The sequence below is a fragment of the Portunus trituberculatus genome, chromosome 47, assembly GCF_017591435.1.
Source record: "Portunus trituberculatus isolate SZX2019 chromosome 47, ASM1759143v1, whole genome shotgun sequence".
In the NCBI taxonomy this organism is placed as follows: domain Eukaryota; kingdom Metazoa; phylum Arthropoda; class Malacostraca; order Decapoda; family Portunidae; genus Portunus; species Portunus trituberculatus.
Window position 1 is genome coordinate 20082492 of NC_059301.1, and position 9762 is coordinate 20092253.

At 42.8% G+C, this 9762-nt stretch overlaps 1 protein-coding gene across 6 annotated transcripts in view; it reads left to right on the top strand.

Moving 5' to 3' along the window:
- Positions 1-2619: 2619 nt before the first annotated feature.
- The window catches only part of LOC123520474 (beta-1,4-N-acetylgalactosaminyltransferase bre-4-like), a 65861-nt gene continuing 58718 nt past the window's right edge, over positions 2620-9762 (top strand). For 4 of the 6 annotated variants that reach the window (XM_045282730.1, XM_045282729.1, XM_045282737.1 and 1 more), the window contains exon 1: positions 2620-3042. The gene's annotated coding sequence lies outside the window, so the exon portion shown is untranslated. The remainder of the gene's footprint in view (positions 3043-9762) is intronic. The other 2 variants (XM_045282732.1, XM_045282738.1) reach the window with 2 other exon arrangements.

Below are 9762 nucleotides of genomic sequence, written 5' to 3' on the forward strand. Positions count from 1 at the left end.
AGAGAGAGAGAGAGAGAGAGAGAGAGAGAGAGAGAGAGAGAGAGAGAGAGAGAGAGAGAATAAAAAAAAGGTAAATAAACACGTTCAGAAGCTTCACAGGGAACACACCAGCCAGGTCTATGAAGTAGGTGTACTCTGCGACCTTGACATCAAGCCATCATCCTCTCTGCAGTACTAGTGTCTTCTTTTCTAACGCCATCTACTGTTTTCTTGGTGTAAGTTCTTTGTTTTAATGTGTTTCTGATTCTTAACCCCCTTGAGTACTATGAAGCCTTTCCATATTCATTCTACTTACTATTACGTGATTTTATACAAATTCAGAAACTTGTGTGGAGGATTAGAATAGTGAAGACTGTGGCCATTAATCTTCTGACCTCCATTGATCCTTCCTCATGTCAATAAAATGGTCTAATCGTACATGCGTCCAAGAATTGAATGGGATAAATGGAAGGTAAAATATCTTTAATCACAGCAAATATTTAATTTCGTGACTTGACCTAACCTCACTTGATCTGACCTGACCTGAAGTTCCTGGGTCACCTATCATTTCAACCGAGACACATGTTCTTCCGCTCGCTTCTGTTATGTTTTGTTAGTCTATAATAAACTCAATCCCTGTGTAAAGATTGTGTCCAGCATGTAAGCTTCCGCATCACCGTTAACAGCAGGATAACGGCTTAAAATCGTTACCAAGCAGTAAGGGATGAGAGAGCAGGAGCCGATTCGATTTCCTGTTCCCATACCAATCTAACCTAGCTTGTTGCGGGGGAGAGATAGGAAGTGTCGCATGATACTTCTCCATCTCACTAGTTCAGGTTGAGCGGACGGTAATGAAAGCACCGGTTACCTTCTGAGAAGTATAGCGGGTGGAAAAAAAAATAGATAGTAGTGACGCTTGTTGAGTGTGTGGCAGGATTGCAGCGAGACACCCAAGCAACGGAGGCTTATGTAACCTAATTGGCTGGGTCAAGCATATTGATGATCCGTGCGTAGGCCTTCCGACAGGTATCATGACACACACACACACACACACACACACACACACACACACACACACACATGCTGGTAGCTAACGTTCTCGCCCGTCACTTGGTAGACCTTCATGTTGCGAAAGGTCATTGTGCTCCTTGAGCCAGAGGATGCGGTGAGCGGTGTGTGAAAGATCACGCTTCACCCATACACCAGACTATACACGGGGTCACGTATGGCGGGGGAGAGATAACAGTCACGAGTCTGGCGGGTAGATTCTCAAGACTATGGAAATATTACACACACACACACACACACACACACACACACACACACACACACTCTCTCTCTCTCTCTCTCTCTCTGCTTAGATCTAGCGGAAGTTGCGTCATGAGAACCAAGTCAGGCAACACTAAGCTGGCGTGCCTATTTTCTGATGTTTATGTGTTACTTGCATTAATATTTGTCAAAGGAAAAATGGTAATTGTTGCATTTATATTAATTATCGTGTTCGTGTCAATAATGGAAAATAATGTGACAGAAGTTCAGTGGTTGAGTTGCCTTCCCCTCACGTCAGGGAGTAGTGCTGTGGCTTCGCGTGCAGTATAAACACGACACGTTTTCCTATCACCAAACATTTAAACTCATGAAAAAAAAAAGGAAAAAAAGCCGTAGTTTACACCAGTGGTTCACAAATGTATTAAGAAACCAAAGTCCACATCCCTGACTTGTAAGGTGCGGGTTGTCACTGTTTCTAATACTTTAATGTCAGTCTAAATTAAGCTCTTACGTAACATACAATTTCCTTCCTAAAATATTTTCTTTCTCTTCAGTGCTCTATTACATCCACGTACATACATATTTCGAGCCACACAATTACTTTCTCAAAATATCTTTTCCTACTGTGCATTCTTATATACGAGTATTCTGGCCATGTCATGCACCCTCCATGCACCTCAGTGCTTCCAAGTATCCAATGATAATATTGATGCATTCTGGAGTGCACCATGCACTCGGGCCAACTATCACTGTCCATTATCTTGTTAGGTTTATTCATTTATTCACCTTATTAGTGCATGTAAATGTGTGTATTTCGATAAAATCTGAATAAGCTCTAAATATCTGTTACAGTTTCAAACTCGCTCATGTAAAGTTCTTGCTTGTAGTAAGTTAAGTTCCCAAGCAGGCTGCTGAGGGCGCTTCGCAACGATCGCCATGCCTGTCACAGGACGGTCAATGCTCCTCCAAGCATTATTGCATTATTCCGTCACAAGGATTTCTCATCTATTTTTTTTATTCCTTCGCGCTTTACTACTGCTCTTGTGAAAATGAAATTGTGATTGTTTACTATTAATTTATATCACATAAAGCTAATCTAGTATAATTTCATCATCCGGATCTGTTCTGTCTGTCGCTCCTCCGTCACCACAAGCAAAGACAATGGATAAAAGAAGTAAATTTTCACGACTACAGAGCTGCGCCTGTGTGAGAATGTGGAAAAACATTTTAAGAGATTACGTAACAGGAGAAAGGTGGAATAAGCTGGCACGAATAATGACGCAATCACATACAGGTACTTAAAAGCATTTAGAATAACGCTGGAGACATAGAGTACTGAAAATAACTGTAGAAGTAATCAGTGGCACTCGGGCGATGTCCAATATTGAAGGACCTGATAAGGCAGCATCGCCACTACTGATCCCCGGGAAGATTGCCGAAGGATTTCAAAGAGGTGAGCGGCAGCGGCGCTCGCTGTGCCATCTATCGGTGACCAGTGAAACTTACCAGTGGCCAGGCGGTGGGATAGGCTCTGCGCGCTCTGTAAATAATGTGTTAAAACCTCATTACTCTAGCCACCACCTGCCCCAGTTTGGGATGGTAGGTCCAGCAGTATTTTGTTGAGCCGCTGAGTGTATATGGAGGGATGTTAGTCCATGTGGGATGGCTAAGACGTGAGTGAAAGTTAAGTCGTCTGCTGGAGAGCGAGTGAGGGAGGGAGGGAGAGGGATGCTGCTGCACCAAAGCAACCACCACCACCACTGCCGCCACCACTTCGTCTGCCCACTCGTCAAGGTAAACTCATGTGCCTTGTTCATGTTGTTTATGTAGTGAATAGGGAAGCAGTGTTCGGAACAGGAGTGGGGGAGGTGGTTAGTGTGCGGGCGTGGATGTGTGACGGTGTGGCAGCGGCTGGTTTGATTGTGAGCGGCTGTTGTGGTGAGAGCTTTCTTTAATGTGACAGTGTTAGTGCATGGTGGTGGTGATGATCCGTGGTGATGAGGTAATGATAGCCGCTCCATGGCAAGCACTGGCAGGGATGAATAGCACCATAGCTCACCTCGCCTTGAAAACACTCGCTTGCCTCTCTACTCTTTAATGATATACTCTGCACGCCTTTGTCATGACAGCCACTCTAAGGATAATGATACGTGGAGAATTATGATGGATTAATTGCAGATGGTGTAGTGACAGAAAGCTTAAGAGAAGAATATAGTGTAGGAAATATTGAAAACCCAGTGTCGGCATTGATAATTTAAAAAAATATAGGTATATATTTTTTCCCGACTTGTATTCGTGAGACAACAACTGGTTTGACCACTTATTTTTTTTTGTTCCTACGTGTGTGTGTGTGTGTGTGTGTGTGTGTGTGTGTGTGTGTGTGTGTGTGTGTGAGAGAGAGAGAGAGAGAGAGAGAGAGAGAGAGAGGAGGTTGGGAAACGATAAAGGAGAGCCCAGTATCTATTTTTCTCTGACCCAGATAACAATTGTGTACTTTACTAAGGTGGCTGAAGGGAGGGTGGATGGATACTTTGGCTAGCTAGAGGCGTGGACTGACTGAACTGACTGACTGGTTGACTGACTGACTGACTGACTGGACACCCCGCTATCCACTCCCTCCTCCGTCTGCCGCCTGCCACCTGACATCACCACCTTAGATACTGTGTGAGGCGTGCATTCCTACTTGGTGTTTGTTTGCCTGTAATATCTTCTGTCACCGTCTACCTGTCCTACTTTTACTACTACTACTACTACTACTACTACTACTACTCCTGCTGGTGCTGCTGCTGCTGTTGCTTGTTGTTGTTGTTGTTGTTGACGTTCTATTCTCTTTTCTTCCTCTTCTTTTCTTTTCTTTTCTTCTCTTCTCTATTTTCCTCTCCTCTCCTCTCCTCTCCTCTCCACTCCTTTTTTCTTCTTCTCTCCTCTTCTCTCCTCTCCTCTCCTCCTTCTCCTTCTCCTTCTTTTTTCTTTTTTTTTCTTTCTTCTTTCTACTACTACTACTACTACTACTACTACTACTACTACTACTACTACTACTACTACTAGTGTGTGTGTGTGTGTGTGTGTGTGTGTGTGTTTATATAATTTACGAAAGGACATAAAGGTAAAGTGCAAGAAGCCATTAGATTAGGCCTACACACACACACACACACACACACACACACACACACACCTACCATGTCTGTCCTCCCATCTATTATCTCTGTCCATGATAAATTTGTCTAATCTTCCTCTGTCTGGAAATATTTACACAGAAGTGGGAGGAGGTTAAGGAAAGTAAGCAAACATTCACTTCTACATGGGTCTAGTCACAAAAATCCATTATGTTCTGGTTTTATTATTATCATTATGTGTTATTTTAACCCCTTCAGTACTGAGACGTATTTTTACTATGACTTTTGAGTATGATTAGACATTTTTATTTATATTAGGAAGGGTCTATGGAGGTCAGACGATTAATGGCCAGACTCTTCACTATTTTAATTCCCACATAGATTTCTGAAGCTGGATCAAAATCACCAAATAGTAAGCAAAATAAGTATAAAAACGTGTCATTGTATTGAAGGAGTTAAATGGTCGTTGCCGGGAGAAGGCGGGTTTCCTTTTCTTTTCCTATTTTTGTGTGTGTATCTCTCACAGTATTATTTTTTTTTATCGTGCTCTCCGTCTGTCCCTCTTGGTGTTCAGTCATCGCCTCACACAGATCCTCGCGGTACATTCCATTCAGTCCATTTACTGCTGCATTCAACGTCGTGATTTAATCTCCCCCGCATCATCTGCTCTCTCTCTCTCTCTCTCTCTCTCTCTCTCTCTCTCTCTCTCTCTCTCTCTCTCTCTCTCTCTCTCTCTCTCTCTCTCTCTCTCTCTCTCTCTCTCTCTCTCTCTCTCTCTCTCTCTCTCTCTCTCTCTCTCTCTCTCTCTCTCTCTCTCTCTCTCTCTCTCTCTCTCTCTCTCTCTCTCTCCTAGTAGTATTGTAATAGTAGTTGTTGTTGTAATAGTACTAGTTTTATTGACCACTAAGACTAATAAATGTTGTCTTTGCATGTTTCAATCCTTATACTCTTTCTCTCGCCCTTATTTCTGTCCTAACCTGCGTATTTTATGGTTCAGGTGACTACGATAGCTCTGTTTGTATGTGTGTGTGTATGTGTGTGTGTGTGTGTGTGTGTGTGTGTGTGTGTGTGTGTGTGTGTGTGTGTGTCTAGGTGGGCGTGTCTCCTGCGCAGGCGAGGTCGTGTAGTACTGTAGTCGCCGCCTGGCTGATCAACAGTGGTAAGGCAGTGCGAAGTTTTCAATGCGACCCATACTAAGTGGGAGTGGAGGTGATGGTATGAGTCGGGGCAATGAACCAGTCACACGTGTTCCAGAGAAGCGCGCGCGCACACACACACACACACACACACACACACACACACACACACACACCGCGTAGTGTAGTGGTTAGCACGCTCGACTCACAATCGAGAGGCCCGGGTTCGAGTCCCGGTAAGTGGCGAGGCAAATGGGCAAGCCTCTTAATGTGTAGCCCCTGTTCACTTATCAGTAAATAGGTACGGGATGTAACTCGAGGGGTTGTGGCCTCGCTTTCCCGGTGTGTGTTGTGTTAATGTGGTCTCAGTCCTACCCGAAGATCGGTCTATGAGCTCTGAGCTCGCTCCGTAATGGGGAAGACTTTCTGGGTGACCAGCAGACGATCGAGGTGAATTACACACACACCCACACGTTAACTTGTAGTAGATGATTGAGAGAGAGAGAGAGAGAGAGAGAGAGAGAGAGAATTACAACCCCATATGACGCCTCGTTGTATGATATCTGAAATTTTACGGGAAAAAAACGAACAAAATCAAACAAAACGAAAAAAAAAAAAAAAATGAAAAGCAAAAAAAAAAAAAAAAAAAAAGACAAACAAACAAACAAAAACGATGAATTATAATAGAAAACGGTGCGTGACGTGACTCTAAAGAAAACGCACGTATGAGTCATGAAATATAGCTACAATCATGGAGAACGCCTGTGTGATCTAGAGAAGCACTTAACTCATATCCCTGGAGAGAGAGAGAGGCGGAAAATTCCTCTTCTAAAGACTTGAGAGAGAGAGAGAGAGAGAGAGAGAGAGAGAGAGAGAGAGAGAGAGAGAGAGAGAGAGAGATCCAGTCAATCAACCAGACAGACAGACACATGCACTCACAGACAGACAAACAGACACAGACACGGATAAACAGGCAGACAGACAGACAGACAGACAGACAGACACTGGAGAAAGGAGCGATTGATAGGTTGAAAAATTTAAGTCCACAGCGAGGGAATAAAGCAATGAGAGAGAGAGAGAGAGAGAGAGAGAGAGAGAGAGAGAGAGAGAGAGAGAGAGGGGGGGGGGGTTGTGGACATCTTAATAAATATCCTTTCATCAGAGTGTTTGGCCTCAGAGTGACAGCGTGGGTGTAGCTTGTCATCATTATCTCTTTAGTTACTGCAAGGGCGCGGCATCGATTGTATGTATTATGGGAAGGCGCCGGAGAAGGGACTGATGAAGGGACTGCGTTGTGGACGAGAGAGAGAGAGAGAGAGAGAGAGAGAGAGAGAGAGAGAGAGAGAGAGAGAGAGAGGGCCCCACACACACAATCTTAATATAATACAAGTTATGATGCAATCTTAAGGCATGCAAAGAAGCCAGCATAGGATTGAACCAGAGAGAGAGAGAGAGAGAGAGAGAGAGAGAGAGAGAGAGAGAGAGAGCGTAATCCTGAGGCATCTAGGTTTCAAAGACAAAAGCTCCACTCACTGTACACTGTTAAGAGCCCCTGGTGTGCTGGTGACGGCGTGTTGTTGCTGTCCTGGCGCCTTTTTTGCCCTTCAGCCTGGTGTGCAAGGTGCGTGCTGGGTTCTTCAAGGTTCAGGGCAGGACGGGGAGAATTAAAGGTGCGGTGGGTGGAGGGGAGAAGAGAAGGGGAAGAGGGGATAAGGTCGTCAGATGGAGGAGGCAAGGTTTAGTCAAGGACGAGGGCTTGAGTGAAGGTCGTGTGGCTTAGTGCAGTGTTTCGTTGGCTTTGGCTTTGCGAGGCAGTTGGGAGACGTAAGAGGTTAGTGTTAGTGGTAGGGGTGTTGTGGTATTGATTTTGTGGGTTTTTCTTTTTTTTTTCTTCGGGGGGGGAGTTGTGTTGGTGTCGATGGAAATTGATGTGTAGAGGAAAGGTTAAAAGTGCATGTATGTATGTATGTATGTATGTATGTATGTATGTATGTATGTATGTAATAGGTGGTGTAATGCCGTGTCTAGCTGTTCTTTTTTCCTAATACTGTTGGTATTAGGCTAATGGAAATTGATATATAGAGGAAAGATTAAAGTGTATGTATGTATGTATGTATGTATGTATGTATGTATGAGGAATAGGTAGTGTTGCACTGTGTCATCTTTTTTTCTTGTTAGTTTTTAGGAAGCTGCGAATTATTTGTAGGTTAGTTTTTGTCAGTCTTTTTTTTTTATTTGGTTGTTAGTGTTGTGTTTGATCGCTGGTTATCGTGAGTTTGTGGTTCGTTTTCTCTCGGTCAGTTGTTGGTCAGTCTTCGTTAGCTTATTGTCGTTAGTTCTTGTTAGTGGTTGGGAATTGTTGCTTTTTAGCGTTTATATGAATCATGTTTGGTTGAGTTTGTCTTTCACCAGGTGTTGACTCGTAACTATAACCTAATGACCAAGTGGGCCTGTTTGTTGAACTGTTTTTGCTGCCCGTGGCCAATTTACCACTTACGTAAGAAAAAAAAAAGTTGTTACCTCTCGCCGAACCGTGAACATGAAAGCAAACACAGACGAGAAACAAACACACTACCAAACCATTACTTTTCCTCATCAGCGACACGGCAAAGGCAAAACAATGAAAGCGTAGGAGTGACTCAATATCGTAATGGTGCTCCGTATTGGTTCCGTCCGCTTTGATGACGTTATGGATCGCGGGATGGCGTGGGTAGTGCCTATTCCTCACCCGAGCTATTGTGGCCGCGGCAAACACGATGTATACTCCTCCTCCTGACGCGAGTTATGACCCTGTACCTCTTTTGTACACTTGGCTATTCATCAGTATCGTTTACGCAGCAGTGACGTGAATTTCTGTGTGGTCGTCAAGAATTCATGTGTTTGTCCTTTTTTTTTTTGTATTGTAGTAGTTGTCTTTATATATATATATATATATATATATATTTTTTTTTTTTTTCACGTATCCACGACCCGTCACTGTTACTATAAGGTGTGATATATGAGTTTTCAGTCTTGTGTTTCTGTTTGGTGATCAAGAATTCATTTTTTTTTTAATTTTTTAAGTTGTCTATATTTTCACGTAGGCATCATCCGTCACTGTCGCTTACTGAAGGTTGTGGTAAATGAGATTCAGTCTTGTGTTTCTGTTTGGTCGTCAAGAATTCATGTTAATTTGTCTCTCTCTCTCCCTCTTTTTTTTTTTTTTTTAATTGTAGTTGTCTTTATATTTTTGCGTAACCATCATCCGTCACTGTCGTTTACTGAAGGGTCTGATAAATGAGTTTTCAATCTTGTGTTTCTGTTTGGTCGTCTAGAATTCATGTATCATTTGTCTATTTTTTTTTTTATTATTATTATTTTTTTTTTAATATTGCAGCTGTCTTTATATTTTCACGTGGACATCATCCGTCAATGTCGTTTACTGAAGGGTGTGATAAATGAGTTTTCAGTGTTGCGTTTCTGTGTGGTCACCAAGAATCCATGTATTGTTTGTACTTTCTAAAATACAATAGTTATAAATCTTTATATTCTCACGTGGTCATCTTCTTCCGTCACTGTCGTTTGCTGAAGGTAAGGAAGGCTTCGAAACATTTATCCTTTTGGCTAACTCTCTCGGTCCAGTTCGGTGTAGCCTCTCATTACGAGTTCGCAGAAAGATGATCAGTAAAGTTCTCATGAGTGCTTTTTCCCTACATTTCTACAGGTACCATTGAAAACCAAAGTAACATTCACTATAACCTTCCAGAACTTAGTCGAGATGAGACACTGAAACATGAAAACATATCCCCCTGTATTCTTTCCTACCAATAATACAGAATACTTACCAGACTAACAGTACAATCACGAAAACCTTCCCTGAAAATACTAATAAGGAGGCAAGGGCAAGGCACGGAAACATTTGAATACACGACCACTATTCAGGGTTTAAGACATTTATCCCTCTCCTCTGGCTAATTCTATCGGCTCTATAAGGAGACTGACAACGGAATGGGCCTTTTCTCTTTATATTCAGTTGCCCTTGGCCAGTCCTCTCATGAAAAAGAATAATCCAAAGAACAGTACACTACCTTTACTTCTAGAACGTGTAGCAGGACTCTAAGTGGTACGTACATGGCTAGTGATCACATGGGCAACAAAACAAGACGGGGTTAGGATGGATGGGTCTCTACGATTGAAAAGGTGTGTGAGAAAAGGCCTTATTAAGAGTTGTACTTAAGTGGGCAGAGACATGTAGTGAGTGAATGAGGCTCGTGTGATTGGCT